The 24,579-nt window shown below is 40.9% G+C and overlaps 1 protein-coding gene across 1 annotated transcript in view; it reads left to right on the top strand.

Moving 5' to 3' along the window:
- The first annotated feature begins 1,634 nt into the window (after positions 1 to 1,634).
- LOC139695088 (pleckstrin homology-like domain family B member 1) overlaps positions 1,635 to 24,579 on the top strand; it is a 102,699-nt gene continuing 79,754 nt past the window's right edge. Inside the window, exon 1 of the mRNA XM_071593715.1 lies at positions 1,635 to 2,433. The gene's annotated coding sequence lies outside the window, so the exon portion shown is untranslated. The remainder of the gene's footprint in view (positions 2,434 to 24,579) is intronic.

The raw sequence follows: 24,579 nt of genomic DNA, 5'->3' as shown, positions 1-24,579 counted from the left end.
TCTGTCATAATCAATCCGAGATTGTGTAAACGACATCCATCCGCCAGTCATAACAGATATTTTCTTAGGACAATTGTTCCACGTGAACCAAGGACGTGAAAAATTGAAAAAACTTCCGAATGCTAAGAAAGACATCACGGGGTGTTAGCGAAGCGTCTGGAAATATCCGTGGCTGATTTCAACAAGCTCGGAAAGACAAAGAATGATTGTCTTTGAGTGGCGCATTGAAGTCTTCCCCCAATCACCCTTCCTTACACTCCCCTCTTTCGTCATTTCGTTCTTCAGTTCCTCGTACCACCTACTCGGCGTCAGCACTTCTAAAATAACCATACTTTTCCACATCTTTACACAAATCCTGTCTCGACCATTAGCCTTCTACCTTTCAGCATTTCCTTCGCCCACTTCTGCAGATTTCACCCTGCAGCTTCCCCACTACTTCTGCATAAAACCTCGTCTTAAGTCTCCCTCTCTGAACCATATTACTTTCTCCATGCCCAAACCCCTTGGGGTCTAAATCTTTACGCATCCTCTTGCCTCAAAACCTAGGGTTTGCATCCATACTCGCTTACGCTCAATATTAGTCTTTGCTTATCTCTTTTTGTTACATTTACTTAGGTCCTAACATCAAAATCCGTTGATAAAAATGATTATTTTGGTAATGCTTTCTTCTCATAATATGTTATAATAGAATGTGAACAGAGTTGAAATCATCCTAATGTTTTGCGTAAAGTAATTTCCCGTAATAGAAATGTCACGGCTGCGTATAGGTTCAATAAAAAAGAAAATATTATGAACTTGTCACACCATTGTAGGTGAAATGAATGATAAAATAAGTATAGGATCGCGAAAATATATTTATATATGCCCGAAACAACACGAGAGTCAACTCTCTCACATAGAGGGGTCACGAACACAAATGCACTCACAACTGGCGTGATCTGCCGTCCAAAGCCACTGCGAGGTGAGCCCACGAACACTAACTCCTAGGCTACCACACCAATCGTATTAATTATTCACTGGTGCACAAATGGGCGATCATTTTCCTATATCTAGTTAAGTATTTGACTGGGACCTAATAATTATTCCTTATTAAGTTTTGATAATTATTTGATATTAATTGCTTATTAACATCGCATTTTCACGAAGTATGACTGAGATTTAATAGGATTTATGATCTTAAAAAGTCGATTAAGATGTGCGGCAGAAAAGGGAAGACAAGGAGAACACCATAGCGACAAGAGGGATTTGAATTGTTCATACGATAAAACTCAAATGTCAAAATAAAAGTTCGATGTTCTTTTACTTCGTTGACTTATTATATCTCTAATGTTTCGTGTCCTGCTGTCGGAGATTCATTCTTGATGACACCCCGGGCATAGAACGCAAACATTTGAAGAAAATACCAAATAATAATACATATATGCCCATAAACATTCAATCAAAATTCAAACCAATGGAAACAAAAAAGAAAAACTCACAAAAAGACTTCAAATGAACCCGGCGAACGATAAGATCCTTGGCGCTACTAACGGACAATTTTGAAACTCCTTGCATCCCTGCCCGTGCTACAAGGTACTATCCTCCCTCTCTCGGCTCGGGCCTGAATTAATTAAAGAATAGAAACTCTACTGTGGGATACGGTGAAACGAAAACTTCTTCGGGCAGGAAGTCGGTTTGTGATTCGGTGAGAGCTGTAGTAGTTATGAGAGGTACGAGTAACGTCGAGGGAGAAAGAAAGGGATAGTTTCCGCAATTTGGACGTCAAGGCGGGATGCTATATCATCCTCCCGCGTAACTTTGATGTTTGTTTTCCTATTCTCGGGTTGATGTGTGTGACCCCGAATACAGGAGTATGAAGCTGAGCAGCCCGCCACTCCTTCTTTGCCGCCAGGCGGGCCTCATCTCACGAATCTTCACCGTCCCTCGACAAAAATCCATGCCTAGCCATTGACGGTTGCTTGTTGGTCCCATTCAGTGTTGTTGGTGCGTTGCCCCTACATTCAAGTGCGTCAGTCTCGCTAAACTTCGCGTGGTTGTTATCACTGCCGATAACCCATCGGCAGCTACAGGTGTGAGCGTGTGACGTAATTATCAGCCTTTGGATTCCGAATTAGCTTGGACCCTGCGCCGTCTCGATTTCTGGCGTGTCGAGGAAAGAGAGAGTGTTCTGGGCGTTGGATACGTGCTTCTCCCGAGGAAAGTGATGCGAGCAAACAAATGTCCTCTCCCTGTTATGGCGCGAGTGTGTGGGTGTTTTGTGTGCTATGTCAGTTAATTTAAGGACTGCATTCACCACTGTGCGCTGAGTGTGCACACCTTACTCCTAGTGCAGGATCAGTTTCTGCTTCTTCCCCGTTCCTGCCCTCAGCTGCATTTTTTCAACTTTGTTCCATGCTACAATCTGACGCAAGTCTATATAAATAACATCTCAAGGTGAGTTTGCCTTTCGTTTAATCTTTCGTAAACCCTATCATCTACGCCGAGGTAAATCTTTTAAATGCTCGGATAGTAGATCCGATTGAACTTGAGTGCTCAGTTGTCTCTTGAACAAGTACTTGATTGAACTTAGTACTTAGTATTGACTAGTTCGTTTTCGAGAGATGGGTTTGCATTTTAGGTACCTTTGGCCCCGGCCCTCAATTGGAGCCCGGGCCGCGGCCAGTTTCTTAGCTGTCTCGTTAATAATAATCGCACTATTCGTCGCCGTGTTAATTTTGCTTTCCCCATGGGAACGTTCTTCATCACTTTGGCCGTTCGCCGCCACTATTATATTCGCAACGTTCGTTGCAGCTGTGGTCAAGAAAAAGGGACCGAGGGAGCAAGCAAGCACGCCTCACTCACGGCTCACTGCCTTTGTGCCTCGTCTAGCCCGAGTAAAATTTCTCTAATAAACGGTCCAAACTTTTACTTGGCATCCAGACCACGTTCTACGAAATGTGAATTATGGTTTCCAATCGCCGTAATCGTTTCGAATTTCACAGATGCTCGCGTTGGTGGATTGTGGAGTCGACACGACGATTGTCTGTTATCTGGTGAAATGTTGTTTACGATGGAGATTTCGCAACAGCGCGGTGGCGCTTCATTAATCGGATTGCACCGTCATGCGATGTAGCATATTTTTATGGGATTACGTGGGCGTAGGCTTTAGGTCACGACTAAAGTGGGTTCGGCAGAGGCGAAATACTCTCGGGAAATTAAACGTTCAGTTTTGTCTACAGTGATGTTCATTTCTTAGGTATGCACGTAACTCAATTGATGTCAATTACACAGGTCATCAACGTGCTTTTGATCTGTTGTGGTTAAGTCCTCTATGATAATAGCTCTCTCAGTGAGGTGTAACTAAACAAAGACAACTGTTACGATAAATATCGGTTTCCTTAGAGACCCTCTGCCTGTTTATGAATACCGAACTGCTTTCCATTCCAGGCAAATTTACTACATATATTGAAAGTATGTGTTTTTGTTGCCGATTGCTTTTATTAGTCAGTCGTTATAAATGGCGAATTATCTGTGAAGTGTCCCGTCTTTTGTGGCTGTTTATAGGACGTTTAAAACATTCATGCGGATAGTAACAGAGTGAAACTGACATAACTCTGCTATTATAAATTGATGTAACTACTAATTTTTCTAGGTTATGAGTGAAGCTATACAAAGCCAAAGCTGTCACCGAATGCTTCCACTTGGAATCGCTTTCGTGTTCCTTGTGATTTGAATGACAGCCGTTTGTTTAAGGAAATAAATGATCATATTTCACTTTGAATCCTTCTGCACTGTTAATCAGGTACATGTAGTGCAAGTATATGCTGTAATTGTGTTCCTGCAGATAATTCTCCCGCTAAGACAAAAAAGTCAAGTGGCGTGTCTATTTTTTAGCATTAATTTAAAAAATAGCCTCTCCGCAAGATAGTCGAAAATTCTCTATCTAGTTATCTATAAAAATTCTCTCCTCAGTGAATACAAGCATCATAGTCTGTTAGTATTATTTCCCTGATTCTGTCCTCAGATTATAAATGCCAAAGTGAATGGATATCGCTTCTCAATCGAGAATTGCTTCTTTGGGAGGCGCTGTGCAGAGTAGTCTCATTCATTTCCTAGGAATCACTACCAATGTAGAGTACTTAGTCGAGTGTCTTTTCGTCTTTGGTTACTTACAGCACGACGAAGCTAAATCGTTACCAAGATCATATCAAAATCATGATAATGACTTGAGCTACCGAAACCTACGAATTAAGAATCTTCTCTTGCATTTACTATTGGGTAATTTACTATTGGGTATGATTAACAAGGCAGTGACGTATATTTTGACTTAATCTTAGAAGAATCACACTCTATGTGATGATATTGTTTAACCTATACACTTTCGGTTACCATTTAGATTGTAAACTTGTAAACGTTGTCAGCCGTTGGCAGAAAAAAATATCACAACATTTTTGCCATCGATCGTAGGCTTTCGAATATTCCATTTTATGGTGTAATTTTGAATGAGGCTGTCAATAAATGGTAACATGTTAGTGAATATAAATTTCAAGAAAATGTCTGGAAAAATTATGATATAGTTTTCTTCAAAAATGCTAATTTAGGCATTTGCCAATTTGGTTTAATACAGGACGTATTTCGTAAAACGTTCAACTCAATGATACTTGAATCGAAAACTGTAGCCGCGGATAACATGGTAAATATTTGCAATTTATAAATTAAATAACTTGTTGTCGAAATTTGGTTTATACGATAAAATCGATGGAATGACAAATGAACTTCAAAGAGAAGTGTTACTTTCGTTTGGTTGGCGCTTATCGAAATCTCGCCCTTGGGCGATGAGCGGCTGGCTCTTTGAAGGTCCCGGGTTCAAATCCGGGTGATGACGTCTCGGGTCACCGGCGGGTATGAACGCGATGAGTTATACGTCCACACCTAACCCTGCGAGCCGCCACGAGGGTGTATGGCAGGGGTTATAAGAGTAATCTGTGATAGTTAAAAAATAGCATTCGTGTAGGCATATTTCTAGTGGCAGCCTGCTGAAACATTGGGTGAAACGAGGTGATGCTGTTGGCTGGAGACCTTTTATACTTGCCATGGATGTAGTGGGAGGGCAACCTTCATTTGTGCATCACCGGGCGGTATTAAAGATTGTTTGGCTGGGCCAAATTTATGTTATTACCGGGAATGACGCGTTCACTAAAAATGTCTTGCGCGCAATTGATAAGAAGCATTTTTTAAATCTTACATCCTAAAGCTTTTACTCTACTCAGTCTTTCAAAAATAAAATTAATAAAATACCATTTCTTTAAAAAAATTCATTCTGAAGTTTAAGGCTCAGACTTTTATTTTGAGCCTTACTTCAGGAAATATCCAAGACCGAAAAGGGCAAAATGACCGCTGCCAAAAGTGAAGGTGATCAAACCGAAGTGTATCCCGTAACATTATTTATTCAATGCCTTGGAATGGATTTAATTTATTTAAGCATTGCATAATCATGGCTATTTTTACAGTAATTGAACCAGGGCTATTTTATAGTGTACCAATTTATGACACCTGGACTAATATTCGAAATGAAAAAGCGCCGCGCTATCCTTGCCAGGATGTCATGACTACGAGCATGAAAGATTTGAAAGAGATAAAGAATACAGAGAGGATATCTATGGTTAACATATTAGGTCAGCAAGCTTAGACATGGAAAGTAAAAGAATATGACTTTGTGAATAGCTTAGGCCCGGCAATATGTAATAGCCAGATAGAAATGGCATTAAGAAATTTGAAATAAAATTAGGCAGTGGGGTAGACAACATTACCTCGGCGCTGCTTAAGAGTTAAGGAAAATATGGAAGGAAAATTTCGAATCCTTGACAAGGAAGGAATTTTGCCGGTAGACTTCATCAGATGAGTGGCAGTTTCCATGCCACAAAAGAAGGAAGGCATATGTGAGAACTATAGAACAATGTTTGATTTTACCGCAGCTTAAGTGGTAGTCAGGATCATCAGAGAGAGGATTGAGAGTAGGGCAAATGATTACTTACAGGATAATTAGTTTGTGTTCAGGAGGGGTAGAGACCATAGCAATGATGAGGTCACTAATGTTAGGGAACATCTTATCTACACTTAATCTCTCTAATTTTATTTACATGATCTCTCCTACCGTAGTACAATAGTACTGATAACACATTTACAGCATCATTACTAAAGAGACATCCTTCTAATTTATGCGAGAAATTTCACACGTAAAGTAACCTTCGCGCCGCGTGTGAATCCCGACAGGGACCCTCTAATAATTTTGATACGCTACTCCGTTTTCATAATGTTTTGCAAATATATCTTCTCTACGCTGCACGCGTACTAATTCGGCAATTAATCCAACTTCGTGGGGATTCCATGTACTGGCAGCATATTGTGAATAAGGTCTAATGAGCGAAGTATAATATTTCTCTGAAAACTTTTCATCACGTCTCTCCAATACTCTCGTAATAAATGTAATTTTTTTATTAGCTCGTCCAAATATTCCCCGTATGTGTTTCACCCAGGAGAGGTCAGTGTAAGAGATGGAGTCTTTCCATGGTCGAACAAAATATCATATAATTGCTAGTTACACAGTGGTACGCATCAATAGTCAACAATTATATAGACGATAAAGAGAAACATAGAATACCTTTAAACTATATTTTTGCCTGTTTTGAAGATTTCGAAAAGGCGTTTGGTATAGTGTATTGGGAAAAAATAATGAATATACCGCATAAAATAAGAGTAACTTGGAGGGTTGGGAGACTAATCCTGTACATATCTCAGACTGCGAGTGGTGGATGACGAGTCCGGATGGGCAGTGTTAGGAAGAAGAGTATGATAGCGTTGTCCATTATCACGTGGTGTTGAACGTATGTATTTGCGGAGGAAATTATTGAAGAGGTGTGGGAAGAACTGGAGATGGGAATGAAAGTCGGTGGAGATTTCCTAAAATCAGTTCGATTTGCTGATGATCAAGCTTTAGTTTGTCAGTCTGTCAAGGGGTTGAAAGCATTGCTGAGTAAATTGGCAAGTCAGTGCTATAGATATGGGATGAGAATAAAGGTAAATAAAATAAAGGCTATGCGGTTTTCCAGATGGAGAAAGGCTAAGCTAAACGTTAAAATAACAGGGTAAAAACTAGAGCTAGGAGAACTAGTTTATCTAACTCGGAAGTGTTTTGGACCAAATTGGTCGAAGTATGAGGAACATAAGGATACGAATTGCGTTAGGCAATGAACGTTTTATTCCTGTAAGGAGGAGAGAGTTGATGACAGAGGCATTGAGAAAGGACGTTTAGAAAGGCATTGGTACAGCGCGGAAACGTGGTCATTGAATCAGGATGCCAGGCGTAGATTGGAGGATTTGGAAATGTGGCTGTGGGATGCGAAGAATGGAGAAGGTGAAATGGACAGAAAGGAAAACAAACGGTGAAGTGCTAGTCATGGTGTAGGAGGAGAGGGGATTGTTGGGAGAAATCCAAAGGAGGCAGGAAAGATGAATGCCGAGCCATCTGGCACTGATGTTGAAGACTGTGATAGAGTGGAAAATGTTAGACAAGCAAGGAAGGGGCAGGGATAGGATAGGGATGTTTGATAGAATGAATGAAGGAAGGAAGTATACGGAGTAGAAGAGGTACTTATTTTTTGTTATAAGTAGTCTGGTGTATAATCACCCTCTGCTAAACACCATAGCGGTGTTTAGCAGAGGGCGCAGAGTGAGATTGGTGGGTACTATGTAAGTAATAAATAAATAAAATAGTCTTCTTCGTGGCAGGTGAGTCGATGTGCTTCCTTGCTCATCTCTTTTGTCTCCAGATGATGTTGATAGATTGAAGGTTGTACCAGGCGACCAAAAATATCCTTTTCGTCTTGCTCCGAAATATTCAACATCTCCATTGACAGGTCGCGCCATGTTTGCTTCTGAAAAGGGGTCAGTAGTCATGGAACCACGCGTGTTGTCACCTTTGACATGTGCAATTATTGGTGAATAATTTTCCCCATGCCGTAAATTCAATCAGTCTCATTTGTGATCATTTGCGTAGTTGCTATTTGGTCTAATAAGATCAAGTTCTCCACTTTCTTCACTGTGGTCGTCCACTTCATGTATCGTCTGTGAGGGACATGTAGCCAGCTTCCAAATTCCTTTTCCATCTCACAACTGTATCATATTACGGGCTATCATTTCCATGGATAGCCATCATTTCATCCAAGTGGGGTTGCCTGGCACTCTCTCACCTTTCAAATGAAGGTATTCAATCACGCTGCGTACCTCTATTATCTCCATTCTGTGAATTACCTCAATTGCGGCTTTCTGAAACAAAATATATCGGCATTAATAGCAGTAATTGGCAGAATAATATACATATGCATTAATTAATTTGCAGATTACATTTTATCCAGATATTTCGGTTATTTCTTAGTAATAATTAAAACCGCATGCGGCACCCCGTCGTGCATATATCCGTTGAGGATCGCGTTTTATAAGTGTGACACTGTTTTCCATAATAATGCAGAACTCGTGCCATATTTTCATTGTTTTCGTACATAATTATCCTAGGGAAAATTGGCGGGGTCTATGTAAATACATGTATTTCCAATGCATTTTAACAGCATTCGGAAAGGAGATGTAAGGAAGGGAACGATTAAAATTTCAAAAGAATTTTGAAAACGTAATTTATATTTTCAATGTTTCAGTCGCGATAGTTCTGTGAGTGGAAAATGGAAATATACGTTAAACATAAAAGGAGTTGACCACTTTTATATCAGAGGCTATGAAGCCCACTCGAATGAAGTATGTGCTCATAGTTCTATTTCTCATTTGCAATGAAGTTTTAAGTAATAACCCAGTGAGGTGTGCGTGCATATTTCTTTTTTTGGATGAATCATTATACTTGATGTTATATTTGTCACAATCTGCGGTGAACTTCGTCTTAAAGATAATATTTCTTATTGTTTCCTGCTTACGTAAGCCACAACTTCTTATTCCTATCTCATGTTACGATTCTTGAATATTTCATCTTTTCCTATATCGTTGGAAACCAGTTGTGGAGATAGCTGAACCTTAATTTAGCAATTTTTAATAATAATTTCCAGTGGAATGAAAAGTCAACAATTTAAATGAGGAGAAATAGTACTTTCTCAATTTTATTTCCGACCTAACCCTCCACAATTTCAGCAAAGGCTATGTGAGCATTGCACGCGTTTTCAATGCAAGTCGCAATGAATTATCATAAGGATTACAACTATTACAAAAGTTGGCACCTCGCAAGGTTGCCCCAAAATATTAACACGGATGTAAAAATTAAAAATGTTTGAATTCATTCAAGAAATTATACATAATGTCAGCAGCTGCAACACTGGGATGCTACATCATGTAGCGAGAATGATGAATTTAAGCAGCGGTCACACCTCGAGAACACGTTTCGCTAGTTGTATATTATTCACGCCTCAAGTTTCTTCAAATGCAGAAATAGCTATATGCTAGCACTCATTGCCAATGCTAATTTTATAGTCAGCTGTAAAATAGTAAACTGCAAGCCACCGCTAGGGTGAGTGGCAGGGGGTGATGTCACACCGGAGTACTTTTGGTCGAAATTACTCTCTCCTCCCCCCCTCTACCCCAGCGCTGTCGGACAGCGTTATTCCGACCCCATATCGTTAATGGGAAAGACGACGCGTTATCTATCTGTTCTACTCTTAATCTCTCACATTTTTTTTACATGAATTCTCCTAGCGTAGTACGATGAGGCTAATAATACATTTTCAACGTCATTGCTAAAGAAAACACCTTCCATGTCGTACGTATCCTGTATCAGGATACGTGTACGGGATACGTACGACATGGATATACGTATCAGGATTGTCTTCACATCATTTTAGGCATCCCTTAGTGGTCGTCGTAGTGAAAATCAATACAAATGTTGTAGTCACTTTAAAGTATTACTCAGTATCGGAGCATATGTTTATTTTTACCTATTCTGCAGAACTTGTAGCAATATCAGTTAATTTACATGCGTCGCCCATTTTTTTGTCTACGATTAGAATTGGGAAGTGTTCCCCCTCCATCATTCTTTCGAAATTGGATTGGCTGGTTTGGTGGTCTTGCAAGGGAATTTCGGCTGGCAGGAATGCTCAACGCTTTGTTGCCACTTCTCCTTTGTGGAAGGGGCGGGGCCAGATTATTACGACCGAGGGTCGCTATTATCCGACGCCATTTATTGCGACCCAGGATTCAGAATCGCGATCGTCGCTATTACCGTCTGTAGTATATCGGCGATATACTACCTTGATCAAAAATTTCCCGGAATTTATTCAGAAAATTAAAAATACAAGTTTATTCATCTAAATCTATATTGTCCCCTTCAAAGTAATCCCCATCGACTGCAACACACTTATGCCAGCGCTTGATCCAATCCTCGAAACATTTTTTATATTCGGTTTTCGGTATGTCCATCAGTGCTTCCTGCGATTTTTCCATTACTTCCTCTCGGCTGCTAAAACGCGTTCCCCGTAATGGTTTTTTAACTCGATTGAACAGAAAGAAGTCACAGGGAGCCAAATCAGGTGAATTCGGTGGCTGTTGGATGGTATTTGTTGCATTTTTCGTCAAAAAATTACGAATAATGATAGCACTGTGCGACGGTGCGTTATCATGGTGCAAAATCCACGAGTTTTCTGCCCACATTTCTGGTCTCTTTCGGCGAATTGCTTCACGCAAACGTCTCATAACGCCCAAATAATACTCTTTGTTTACTGTCTGGCCTTCTGGCAAAAATTCATGATGCACTACACCGTTGTAATCCATGAAAACCGTCAGCATTGCCTTCTTTTTTGACTGAAAACGACGTGGTTTTTTTGGTCTCGGCTCATTTGGTGAACGCCATTCACTTGCCTGATGTCTGGATTGCGTGTCGTACTCATAAACCCACGTCTCGTCTCCAGTAATGATCCTTTTGATGAATGTGGGATCGGATTCAGCCTCGCAAATCATGTCTTTTGCGACGTCAACACGGTCTCTTTTTTGCATGAAATTGAGGTCTTTTGGCACCAACTTTGCTGCTACACGACGGAAACCCAAATCATTAACCACAATGTCTTGGGCGGATCCATAGGCAATGTTCAAGTCCTCCGCTATTTCTCTGATGGTTAATTTGCGGTTATTGACCAACATTTCTTTTACTTTATCAATTTTTTCACCGACTTTCGATGTCGATGGTCTGCCACTGCGTTCATCATCTTCGATTGACTCACGACCACTTCTGAACCGCTCGTGCCACTGGTAAACGACCGTTTTTTTAGAGAATCGTTGCCGAAACACTTTTCCAACATTTCCAACGTCCGTGCGCCACTAAATCCGTTTTTTACGCAAAATTTAATACAAGTTCTTTGGTGCAAATTTAAATCCATTTCTGCAATTGTAAAAAATCGCCAACACACACAGAGATAGATGTACTCTTGGCTACGTAACTTTTGCAAATGTCAAGTTATGACACTAAGATTTAAAGGGAATATCAACAACAGATGTACCAATTTAACAAAAAAAACAGAACTCAAATCGGAACGATGGGAGCGCCACACGGTGGTTATTCCGGGAACTTTTTGATCAAGGTAGTATATAGGCGATATGCCAGCAATTTATTCCGACTCCTAACCAGAATAGCTACCCTGGGTCAGCTAATGTTCAAAAATCGCGCAAGAAAACTCTTCTACTCTGAGATCATTGCACATTGCATGACATTAGAACGACAATGTATTTGTGTTTTTATATTTGCTGATTTATTTTTCCTAATTTTTTCATGCAACAATTATTAAAACTTATCTACATCTACATAATACCTCGTAAGCCGTCGCAAGGACGTGTGGCAGGGGCTGGTAGGTCACCAGCCATCCTACATATATTCCCTCTAATTCCTCATGCATCTGGCACCTCGTGATCCATCGAAAACCGCTTAGAAAGGGGGCGACCGAACACGAATCAAGCAACAAGGCTACATGTATCACTAGTATTACATGGTTAGCAGCTATTCCTATACCTGCAGGAAGAGGATAGGAAAATAAGTTAAGAAGGCAGGCACACATGCAATTAAGACACTAATTGGTGGTTAGTATTCTACGCATTCCGGACGGACAATTCACAAATACATTACTTCATATGCATTATGCACCTACACTCCACCTGGAACAAGGGCGCACGATGGGGGACGTTAGGACGCAGGCTTGGAGAGTATTCTGTGGGAATTTAATCTTGTATACCCCTATTTTCAGCAGCGTATACCTATTATTTTCTTAGATGTTCCCCCTTTTATTGCTGTCAGGAATAGTGTGCGGGAAAAACGAATACTTGAATCTATCAGTTCGACAATCTCTTTAATTTTGTAGCAATTGTCGGCCTTGTCAATGCAATTAGGAGGCCTAATTATATCTCCAATGTCGGATTCAAAACCACAAGCTTTATATCTTAGTAATAAGTTTAATCTAGCCCCGAGTCTTGGCATGTATATTAGGGTTCCCACCCCAGATGCCCTATTAAATGTGTGACGCTTTTGTGTCCGGTTCGAGTTTTTAACAAACCTAGCGGCCTTTCTCTGTACCCTATTCAATTTTGTCATTGATGTTTTTTGAAAAGGATCCCAAATGCTCGCCGCATACTCAATGTGGGGCCTTACTAAAGATAAATATCACGTTTTCTTCTCTTTATCGTCGCCAAACCTTCCGACTATGCGTTTGACGATTGCCAACTTTTAGGGCCCTTTACACAAATCGTGCGTATATGTTTTCCCCAAGAAAGATCCGATGCAATGGTGACTCCTCAAGTATTTTACTTCACCCACGACGCTCATCCGAGCGCCTCCGAGTGTGTCTGTTGGTAAACTTTGGTTGTGTTTTTTATCGTATAAGAAATGCATGATGATACATTTTTTTCGTATTTAATTCCAACCCCCATTCTTCGCACCATTTTTTAATGTTGTTTAAGTCAGTTTTTAGTGATTCACGATCTGCGTCATTGGCTATTTCCCTGTAGATTACAGTCTCGTCGGCAAAGAGTCATATACTGCGTATTGTCCTGGTGATATCATTATGTATTTAAGAAATAGTAGTGGTCCTATGACACTACCCTGTGGGGCGCCGGATGTTTCTTGCACATAATTAGAGCTTGAGCCATCTATCTCTACCCTTTGTTTGCGGTCAGTTAGGAAGTACCGAATCCAGTTTATTATTTAGTCGTTTTTCCATAACATTGCAACTTGTGAATTAATTTAGCGTATGGAGTTTTATCAAAGGCCTTTTTGAAATCCTAAAACATCGCACCTACTTATTAGTGTTTCCCCCCGATTGTAGAACGTCTTGTATATAAAGGCCCATCTGCGTTTCACATGATCTCTCCTTCTGAATCCGTGTTGTCTGGATAATAGGTTGTAAGTGTCGAGGAATGCCATGACGTTACTAGGAATAGTGTGTTACAAGACTTAACAGGCGAGGGAGTTTATATATATTGGTCCGTAATTACCGGGGTCTTGTTTATTTCCGCTTTATAAAATAGTTATGATGCTGGCTATTTTCTAGTCCAAAGGGACGACACCTTCTGGAATCGATTTATTAAATATGTATTCAGAAAAAGGCATGATTTATGGTGCGAGCTCTTTCAGTACCCATACGGGAAGATCCTCTGGTCCGGGTGACTTACTGGGTCCGGGTGGCTTGTAGGGTGCATAATTAAATAAATGAAATGAAAAGAAGGACTTCAACTGTTAGTGCGATGCTGAGGACAGGTAAGTTATGAAATGCCAAACGACAAATGGAGAGAAGAAATACACGCATAGTAGACCTGTGTCGGGAAGAGGTTCATGAACCAAGTTAAGACGTGTAAGAGCTACCCCGGCGCAGTAATTACAACCTGGTGATCATGGACAGCAAACTGCGATACCAGAAGGTGAAGAACGAGACACAACCCAGATGGAACACAAAGGTACTAGAAGTAAAGAGCGCAAGAGAAGAGTTCACCACGGCCGTCGAAAGGGAAATAGAAGGAAATAATGAAAATACCAGCACTGACGGTCGATGGAAAGTATTGAAGGATATAATTCCTAAAGCTGCAGTTGAGCTACTTGTGAATAAGGCGGAAATACTCGTATATAGGAAGCCGTGGATAACAGCTCAAATAAGGGGTCTCATAGACGAAAGAAGAAAATACATGAATCCAAGAAAGGAAAGTGATGAATGCCTCTATTAACAGTTGCTGAACCATGTCATACGAGAGTGCAAGAAGGCAAAGGAAGAACGGAAAGAAAGCTGCTGTGAGGAAATCAATGACAACATGAACAATGGCAATAGCGAGACGGCTGATAAAACTAGTGAAGAAGGAATTCGTAGAAAGAAAAAAAATCGCTAAACATCCGAGCCGCTAATGAAAAATACTAATAGATGGTGACGGCATTGGGAATAGATGGTATGAATACATTGAAATACTCTATCAAGCTCCCAAACCACTAGAAGATGGCTTAACAAAAGACGGAAGCATGATAGGTAAAAATGATCGGGGTCCGCATATATTAAGAAGCGAATTCGACAGAGCCGCGGCAGACCTGAGAGACAATAAGCCACCAGGAATTGACAAAATAAACGGAGAAATAATCAAGTCAGCCGGGGTCAAAGCGAAGGATGCCCTCTATGGAATAATCCAAGATAGCTATGGCAGCGGAAAGATACCAGAAGACATTGAGAAAAGTATAATGATTGCAATACCGAAGAAACCGAAAACAGATAAATGCGGAGAATACAGAATATTGAGCTTGGTGACTCAAGTATCGCAAATCCTTACTCGGATAATTAGCCGAAGGATAGAAGGAAACCTCTCAGAGAACCAATTCGGATTCGGGAAAAACCAAGGAGCAAGACAGCAATCCTCAGCTTGAGAGTTCTGGCCGAAAAAATGAGACACGTCAATAAGCCATTACATTGGCATTAGTGGACTTGGAGAAGGCCTTCGACAACGTCAAATGGAACAAGATGTTCAAGATATTATAAGCGCTTGAATTGGACTACAACGACAGAAGAATTATCCATAACCTCTACAAGAATCATTTTACAGCAATACAAATGAAAAATTGAAGAAAAAGAGAAGCCAAAATTAACAAAAGAAAAAGACAAGGATGCAACCTCTTGCCAACAATATTCAACGCATACCTGGAAGAGGCAATAAAAGAAGCCCAAGAATATAGGGTATCAAGGAGTCAAGGTAAATGGAGAAGAAATCAACATGCTCCGGTTTGCAGATGGCATCGCAGTAGTGGCGGACACGCGAGAGAACCTGGAAGCAACTCTAAGTGCTATGGACCAAGTACCGGGGGAATATAATATGAACATCTACAAGAAGAAAACTAAAATCCTTTTGCCGGGAAGAGAGAAGCTGAATGCCGGTATCACAATTCGAGGGGTGAAACTAGAGTAAGTGGAATCCTTCATCAACCGGGGCAGCAACATAGCATGAGATCGAAGAAGTTCGACCGACATCGAGCGAGGATTAGCTCAAGCTAAGAACGCATTCATGAAGAAGGGGCAATTAATATCTCCAAAGAACCTAAGGCTGGAAACAAGGGAGCAATTCGTCACCTATTTTTGTGGAGCATGCTGAAGATCAAATGGACAGACAGAGTAACGAATGAGAAAGTATATAGAAGAGCGGAAGATTATAGGACCATATGGAGAGTTCTGCGGCAAAGAAAGAAAAAGATGGATTGGACACATATTGAGGCACAATGGATTGAATAGGAATATAACACGAGGAATAATTTCACGAGGAAGACCAAGAGACATGCACATAGGACAAATTAAGGAGGACGTAAAACAGAGAAGGTATTAGGGATTGAGGGAATTGACATTCAATTGAGTAGAATGGAGGAAACCAATCCTAGGATTGAAATACTGACGATGGTGATGAGGCCTGTGTGAGGTGAAATAGAAAGTGGGAATAATTGGAGCGATAGTTAAAGTGTAATTTATAATGGGGGAGGAGAGTCATCGTGGGGTAGTTTTCGTACTGAATAGGAAATTCGGAGTAAGGGCAGTGAACGTAAAACCAATGTGATAAAAAATAATTCGTAGAAATAAGAGCAATCCCGGGCAACTTATTGGAAATCCAAGTGTACGTACTGATAAGTAGGCAGGAAGAAGGGAGTAAGGTTAATTATCCATTGAAGTAAATAATCATATATTTGGTGACATAGGAGTTGTGGTTCGATTCATAGATTACATGTTGTGCCTAATTGGGTGAACAATCTTTGCGGGCGAATTTACGTTAGTAGTAGTAGTTTTATGGGAGCCAACCGGCAGCTAAGGTCATTTGCGCCATTAGGGATGGATGGGAAAGGGAAGGTGGAGAGAAACCCGGCGTCGGCCTTAGCCTTCTCTTGTCGAAAGGCGCCAAGGGGTCCACAGTTTAACGTCCCATCCGAAGGACGTCGTACTCACTCAAAGTGCTCTCCTCAAAGCACCTCAAGTAGTGATCCGGGATACCACTGAAAAATATTTGTTGTGTCCAGGATTTGAACCCGGGCATTCTCGGTGGGAAGCCTGTACGTTAGCCAACGCACCTTCCCGATCCCCTACAAATTAAATCTCTTGCATGAATTGGAAGGATGTTTCTTTAGCAATGATATTGAAAATGCGTTATCAGCCCCATTGTTTTACGGTAGGAGAGATTGTGTCTGTAAAATTCGAGAGATTAAGTGCTGAACAAAAAGATTTAAGATGCCATTTTTCCCACGAATGATAAGGGATCAGAATAAAATAACCTTTGTCCGACCGAGGTGGGAGGGAAAGGTGTTTTGGGTCAAGGGTAGTCTGGTGTGTAATCATCCCCTGCCAAACACCCTATTGGTGGCTCGCTGGGTACTAAATAAAATAGAAATAGGATATCGTTGCATTCGGCCACGTCGCAAAATATGTGCACGCATCATCTGCCCAAACAACCCCAGCCCTCTTTTGATTTCATCGTGCGGGGACCGTACTTCAAATAAATTTCAAATAACCGATACCTATGACAGTGTAACCAATTGTAATCTGTTTACGTTGGTGAAATATCTAACGCCCTTCCTATCCGAACTAATAACTACCAGAAAGTCACCGTCGAAGAGTCTGATATCAAAACATGACCTCATCCACAAACTCTAATTCGATAATTGATTTTTCGTTCCTATCCTTCACGGCCTTCATTCCAGTACGTCGAGTAGAGATCATCAAATATGGGGTAATCAATAATTTGGTTAGAAACGTCATTCTACACGAGATCACTCAAGAATGTTCATTAAACAGCATTGTCTCCGGATCCGCAAACATTTATCTAATCCTGGATTAGATAGTTACCCTTTCCTCATATCCAAATTGAATGCCACTCCTGCCAATGCCATTGTAGCCTGCCCCATTCTTCCCCCCAACATACCGTTCTCCGCTCCTATCCTTCTCCTTCCGTCCTCCATTCTCCTCCCGTCCTCCATGTACTATCCACAATAGAACAAGACACTAGCAATTCGTTCTTCTTCTGCTGATGAATGGGCCGCTATCTGGTCCCGAAACGGGTCGCCATATAATGAAATCCTTGCAAAACGAATACGACGGTAACAGCACAGAAGACGTCCATAATAGTTATGATAGGGACATAGAATTTTAGAGCGATATTGAGGGCGGGACAATTAAGAGAATTTAAAGCGAGATATGGCGAGAGGAAATATAGATATTTTACGTATGTGCGAGGTGAGATGGAAGGATAGTGGGGATTAATGGAGTGATAGTTATATAGAGTAATCTACAGTGGAGGGGACGAGAGCCAAGGAGGAGTTGCCCTTGTATTTAATAAAAAGGTAGGAAAAAGCTTAATTGACGTAGAGCAAGAAATGGATAGAATATTATACGTGTATGTAGAAGTAAATGCGGAACCAACGAACTTGGTCATTGTTCAAGTATTCCTACCACCGAGTAATCTAATGGAGCAAGAAGTCGATAGGGTACACTATCAGTTAAATGATGTAATCGCGGATTTTCTGTGCAGGAAGCATTTGGTAGCAATGGGGGATTGGAATGCGACGGTAGGCGAAGGAAGAGATGGTGATGAGGTGAGAGATTTCGGTGTAGACACTCGTACGAGTAATAACCGTTGGGAGGAAGCAGTTGAGTTCTGCAGGATACGGGTTAAAAACGAATACATGGTTCAGACACAACAAAAGGAGTAGTTACACAAGGGAAAAGCCTGGCGATTGAGGAATCTATCAGATAGATTATACGATGGCTAAGCACAGTTCCCCGGGAGCAAATACGGACTCAAGACTATTATTTAGTCTAAATGAAGTGTAGCGTCGGATTCGGAAATATAAAATTGGAAGACACCTTAGGAAATGGAATTTGGAAGCATTAACAGGGACGGCAGCATGTTTGAGGAAAATTATGAGTGAGAACAGGGAGTTGGGTACTATAGGGAAAAAATGGGAATACATCAAAGAAGAGACCTGCAGGGAGGAAATCGTGCTGGTTTTTCATCAATAACCCTTGACTATCGAGGCTTTTCGCTATCGAAATAGCAATTCCATGTTCCATGATCTTGCATGATATGGATATGAGGAAAATACTACCTTGATCAAAAAGTTCCCGGAATAACCACCGTGTGGCGCTCCCATCGTTCCGATTTGAGTTCTGTTTTTTTTGTTAAATTGGTACATCTGTTGTTGATATTCCCTTTAAATCTTAGTGTCATAACTTGACATTTGCAAAAGTTACGTAGCCAAGAGTACATCTATCTCTGTGTGTGTTGGCGATTTTTTACAATTTCAGAAATGGATTTAAATTTGCAACAACGAACTTGTATTAAATTTTGCGTAAAAAACGGATTTAGTGGCGCACGGACGTTGGAAATGTTGGAAAAGTGTTTCGGCAACGATTCTCTAAAAAAAACGGTCGTTTACCAGTGGCACGAGCGGTTCAGAAGTGGTCGTGAGTCAATCGAAGATGATGAACGCAGTGGCAGACCATCGACATCGAAAGTCGGTGAAAAAATTGATAAAGTAAAAGAAATGTTGGTCAATAACCGCAAATTAACCATCAGAGAAATAGCGGAGGACTTGAACATTGCCTATGGATCCGCCCAAGACATTGTGGTTAATGATTTGGGTTTCCGTCGTGTAGCAGCAAAGTTGGTGCCAAAAGACCTCAATTTCATGCAAAAAAGAGACCGTGTTGACGTCGCAAAAGACATGATTTGCGAGGCTGAATCCGATCCCACATTCATCAAAAGGATCATTACTGGAGACGAGACGTGGGTTTATGAGTACGACACGCAATCCAGACATCAGGCAAGTGAATGGCGTTCACCAAATGAGCCGAGACCAAAAAAACCACGTCGTTTTCAGTCAAAAAAGAAGGCAATGCTGACGGTTTTCATGGATTACAACGGTGTAGTGCATCATGAATTTTTGCCAGAAGGCCAGACAGTAAACAAAGAGTATTATTTGGGCGTTATGAGACGTTTGCGTGAAGCAATTCGCCGAAAGAGACCAGAAATGTGGGCAGAAAACTCGTGGATTTTGCACCATGATAACGCACCGTCGCACAGTGCTATCATTATTCGTAATTTTTTGACGAAAAATGCAACAAATACCATCCAACAGCCACCGAATTCACCTGATTTGGCTCCCTGTGACTTCTTTCTGTTCAATCGAGTTAAAAAACCATTACGGGGAACGCGTTTTAGCAGCCGAGAGGAAGTAATGGAAAAATCGCAGGAAGCACTGATGGACATACCGAAAACCGAATATAAAAAATGTTTCGAGGATTGGATCAAGCGCTGGCATAAGTGTGTTGCAGTCGATGGGGATTACTTTGAAGGGGACAATATAGATTTAGATGAATAAACTTGTATTTTTAATTTTCTGAATAAATTCCGGGAAATTTTTGATCAAGGTAGTACGGTAATAAAATTGATCGGTTTTTCCTTGCCTCCGTTTTTAAATGATATTGCTACATTAGCCATTTTCCATTCAATGGGAACCTTCTGTTCTTATAGCATTTTCTTAAATAGGATTTCTAGATGGGGTGCATATTCCGACGCTAGTTCCTAAAGTACGAGTATAAAAGCTGGTATTTGATTTAGCCAGGATAATTCGTTAATGTTAAAAATTGTCAGCAAACGTTCTATTCCATTGTATGAAAGTCAATGTTGGGTATCATTTGGCGAGAACGATTTGGTAAGCTATCGAAGACATTCATTTCGACGCATTGATAGAAGAAATTAGTCGAGTCGGCCTTTTCCAAACTGCTCGTTATTCTTTCGCCTTTCTCGTTTTTGAGTGAATCAACTGTTGACTTACTATATTCCCCTGAATCTCTCCGACATAAGACCAACATGCTTTCGGAATCTTGGTAAAATTTTCTGTCAATCTTTTCCTTATGTATTCGCGTGACGCTTTTCGAAATGCCTTCATGGTATTCGCTCTAGATATCTCATAATCGTGGGTGGTCTCTTTCCTTTTGTCGCTAGAGATGTCGTTCCTAATACTTTTCATCTTGGCGTGACATAGCTTTTGCGTCGTAATGATTTTCTAATATCCGCGTTGTGCCTTCTAGGTTCTGTGTTATCTTTTGTAAATTTACGTGGAAAAAAGCTGTTGACTGCTGAGCGAGTGATTTTAAGGATGTGATTCCTCGTATCCTCAGCATTTCGGAGTTTACTACAGGGTTCGTCCGGAAAATAAGTGTACTGACTCCTGGGCTCTGACGGGCTGCGATTGGAGGGGGGTATGTTGGCAAGCGACGCTGAAAAAGGCAGTCGGCTCTGAGCTGTGGTGTAGTGAGGAGCTCTGTTAACGCGAACCTCCACGCTCGACCCACGTCACGGAACGCGATGCCGAAGTTTTTGGAGCAGAGTTATTCCATCAAATTTGCGGTAAAGCTTGGGAAATCGTCTACCGAAACTGTCGGTATGATTAACCAGGCTTACGGGGAGTCAGCCATGTCCTGAAACATGATCTTTCGGTGGCACAAGATGTTCGTTGAGGGCAGAGAAGAGGTCGACGACGAGTCTTCGAGAGGTTCCCGATGATGCCTTCGCGGGAGCGTTCCAGGAATGGGAACGCCGCTGGAACAAGTGTATCGACTCACAAGGGTCCTATTTTGAGGAATATTAGCTTAAGATATGTAAAAGTGTAATAAATTTTTTTTCCTGAGCTCAGTACCCTTATTTTCCGGACGAACCCTCTATCTTCCTTAATATTAGCAAATTGACTCCGTTACATGCATTTTAAGCTATTAGAGTCCTCTTCTTTAAACAAGTAATTTTTTTTCAATATTTGTCAAGTAAATTTTTATTTTGAGCTTCTTATATCCGACTCCATTTAGGGAAAACTTAGTGTTTACTGCTCCGTGATCACTAATTCCTTTAATAGTTTCTGCATTGAAGACTTTTTCGGGTAAGTTTGTAGTTAATAAATCTAGAATATTACCGCCCCTAGTTGGTAGAGTGAAAAGTTGACGCATGTAATTCAACGTAAAGGAATCTAATAGCGACTCGCTGCTATCTTTGTCTTTACCCTCCGTTTTAAAACTCAATGTGCCCCATTAGATAGATGGGACATGGAAATATCCACCGATTTTAATCTCGCGATCGTTGTATTGGGATTAGAAACTTTTGATTGGCCGGACAAATTCTAATATTGAATTATCATTATCGTCCGGCGGCCTGTAAAATGCAAACGCAAAGTCTATAGAATTCAGGAATTTAATTGAACCCGAAACGCTTTCCAAACTGTAATCTGGAATCGCCGCAGCTCTGTGAACGCAATTGGTTTTTTACTGCAATAAAGTCACCCCCGATTTTATTTACTCTGCTATATCTGTAAACGAAAATGGAGTTAGGCCTCCCAATAGCACTTCCTGACTGCCCTTTTCCTTCTCGAACTATGGAGTTCCCGGCGTTTGGGGTGGATCTCACCGCCGTCATTTGCTTTCTATTTGCGTAGGGTTAACAGTCCACCTTCTTCGTTTTTTACGTGCTTAATTTCCTCGGTGCACTGCGTGGCGTTGTCGTCATCCATAGTCCCAGATAAAATCTTGGAAACCTCCCCAACTGAATTGAATACTCCCCTTTGTTGCGCTCAAAGGATTTTCCTCTCGCCGGAATAATTTTACTAAGATCCTGTTTCTTCTATTTCTTCCATTTTATGTGTGATATAATTCAAAAAAAGGGAACAGTCTGGGAGGTTTGCCCTTGAATCCCTGCTAGGACTCATGAAAAACTAATTCAGAATGGATATCAGGGGATGGATATCCATCGTTCGAGATGCTCCCATTAGCTAATATTCACGGTAGTAACCATAATACCATGGCTATCTTCACGTTTATTCCTCTGCGGACCCTGAAATCATTAAAGAAAAGGTTTTTGCCGATATGCTTGTACTATAATGGTCTTTGGTCTCTCCTATAATATTCACTACATTTGGAGCTCAACTCGTAAGCTGGCTCGTCCTTTGAGAAAATAATTTTTCAAACGTCTTCTCCTCATGCTTTCATGGAATATATGTATGTACTCGATGTCCCTCTTCAAACAGTTCAGAATGTTTTATTCTTGAGCTTTAACTCTTGGACGCGGTCCCGTAGCCGTGATTGGCACGTTTGCGGGCACAATTGAAATGCAGTACTGCGTGGCACTCAGGGGCGTGTGGCACACGTTCCACTCTACTGTCAATCTGCAGGCATCCGGAGATGTTGCCTTTCCCGCTGCCCGAAATCATACCGTGGCGTTAATGTTGTCACTGAGTTTGGCGTTGAATTGAATGCGAGGAATTTTAAGGGGATCCAATTGTCCTAGTGGTATTGATCTCCAGGATAGCTTCCGGTGTAATTCAGTCAGGGTTTTGTGGCCTATGGGTGAAAATCAGTGATTTTTATCTTCCGTGTACAACTCAACTTGCAAGTGCTTTTTCAATAATTCACTCAGAAAATTGGTTCCTTGATCCGGTTGTTGAGTTATCATCATTTTTTTTGATTATCATCAGTTTTTTGTTCGAGTTACCGAACTTCAGCACCACATTTTCTGAGAATGGTCTCGCTTTGGTGTTTGCATCGTTCTTCTACATTGGTACCTCCATATAGTGGGGCCGTATCCGTGTCTTACCGGACGAAAGTCTAGAAATAAAAATTCCATTTTCAGTATTTGAAACAGTAAGTTTGTATCCGATACTTGATCTGCGTAATGGTGAATTGAACTGATTAGTAAGTATGCACCTGCACGCACTAATCAGTGTGACGACAGGCGAACGGAGCACTCATGCCACGGACGCCGATTGCGAAATTCACCGTATACTTCAAAGTAGCAATATGTACATATATGTATCTCTCTAAATTGCCTGATTTAAATTTTGAAATATGAAATAAAATCATGAAAGTAAATATTATTTGAAAATGTTTTAAACGTTTTATCAGCTAGATTAATAATGAATAACTGATCGTAGCACTTTTACACTTGATAGTGGAAAAGTGCTACGATCAGTTATTCATTATATTCGACTTCCACCTCATCACGCCCAAAGCTTGTCAATTGAATAATAATAGTTCATTTCATGGCATGAAAATTTAGTTATTTAAAAAGATGTCATTGTGTATGTATGTATGCATCTAAAAGTTATATTGCCAAACGAGTTCATCTCAAATTTTGAAACATGTTATAGTGTAAACCATAAAGGATTAAAAAAACTAATATACTTACTGTATTTATAATCTAATAATCATTTTAATTAAAAATTAGTGTTCAGCGATCTAAAAAAATGTAAATATAATTTGAATTCTTTTAGAAGTCTGAAAATGCATTAATTTATTTTTGTTTGCTTACGGTAGCGTTTTGCCCCACTGGGTGCCATGGCAAAGCTAGAGAGATCTTCATGTGAGGTGTAAAGGCTCATGTTACCACTTGTACTGACCTATAGTTAGGGGCCCTAAGATATCTATTGCACATTTTCAGGTGTCGTCAGAGTTACCTCCGTGGGATTGCACGGTTCCCTCGGGTTATTTTATACTGTTGGTACACCCTGCCACTATGAATGTATGTCTTTATATCATGTTTCATGCCTTACCTTGTAACATATGTTTTTTATTCTCTTTTTGAGTTGTGCTGTCCCCCAGGCGGCGAATCGTAGAATTCGCGATTAATTTTTATTTTGCACTCTTGGGAAGATTCGGCGGCATTTTCCTCTTTATTTTTCCGCGTGCGCCATTTCTTCCTCTTCGTCCTCCTTCCAGTCGGTTTCTTCGTCTGCCTCTCTCCTTTCTTCTCTTGATTTGCTACTCTCTCTCTTTATACGATGCTAAGCGCGTCAGCATTCGAAATGGGCTCTCCCCTTTTGTCCACCACCCGATAGTCCCACCCTTCTTTACCTTCAGGCGCCAACGCATGCGCTTGGGAACCGACAGCCTTCACGTTTGAAGGTCCCCGGTAACGGCTGGTCGGATTGGCCTTCCGTGGAGGTGAGATCGGATGCATTTTGGACTCCAGGCAATTTCGAGAAGCTCGTCCTCATTGGTGGAGAATGTCTTCACCTGGGTCTCATCCAGG

The sequence above is a fragment of the Hetaerina americana genome, unplaced genomic scaffold (assembly GCF_022747635.1).
Source record: "Hetaerina americana unplaced genomic scaffold, ioHetAmer1.1.p SCAF_6, whole genome shotgun sequence".
Lineage (NCBI taxonomy): Eukaryota > Metazoa > Arthropoda > Insecta > Odonata > Calopterygidae > Hetaerina > Hetaerina americana.
This window is presented reverse-complemented; position numbering and strand designations above follow the sequence as displayed.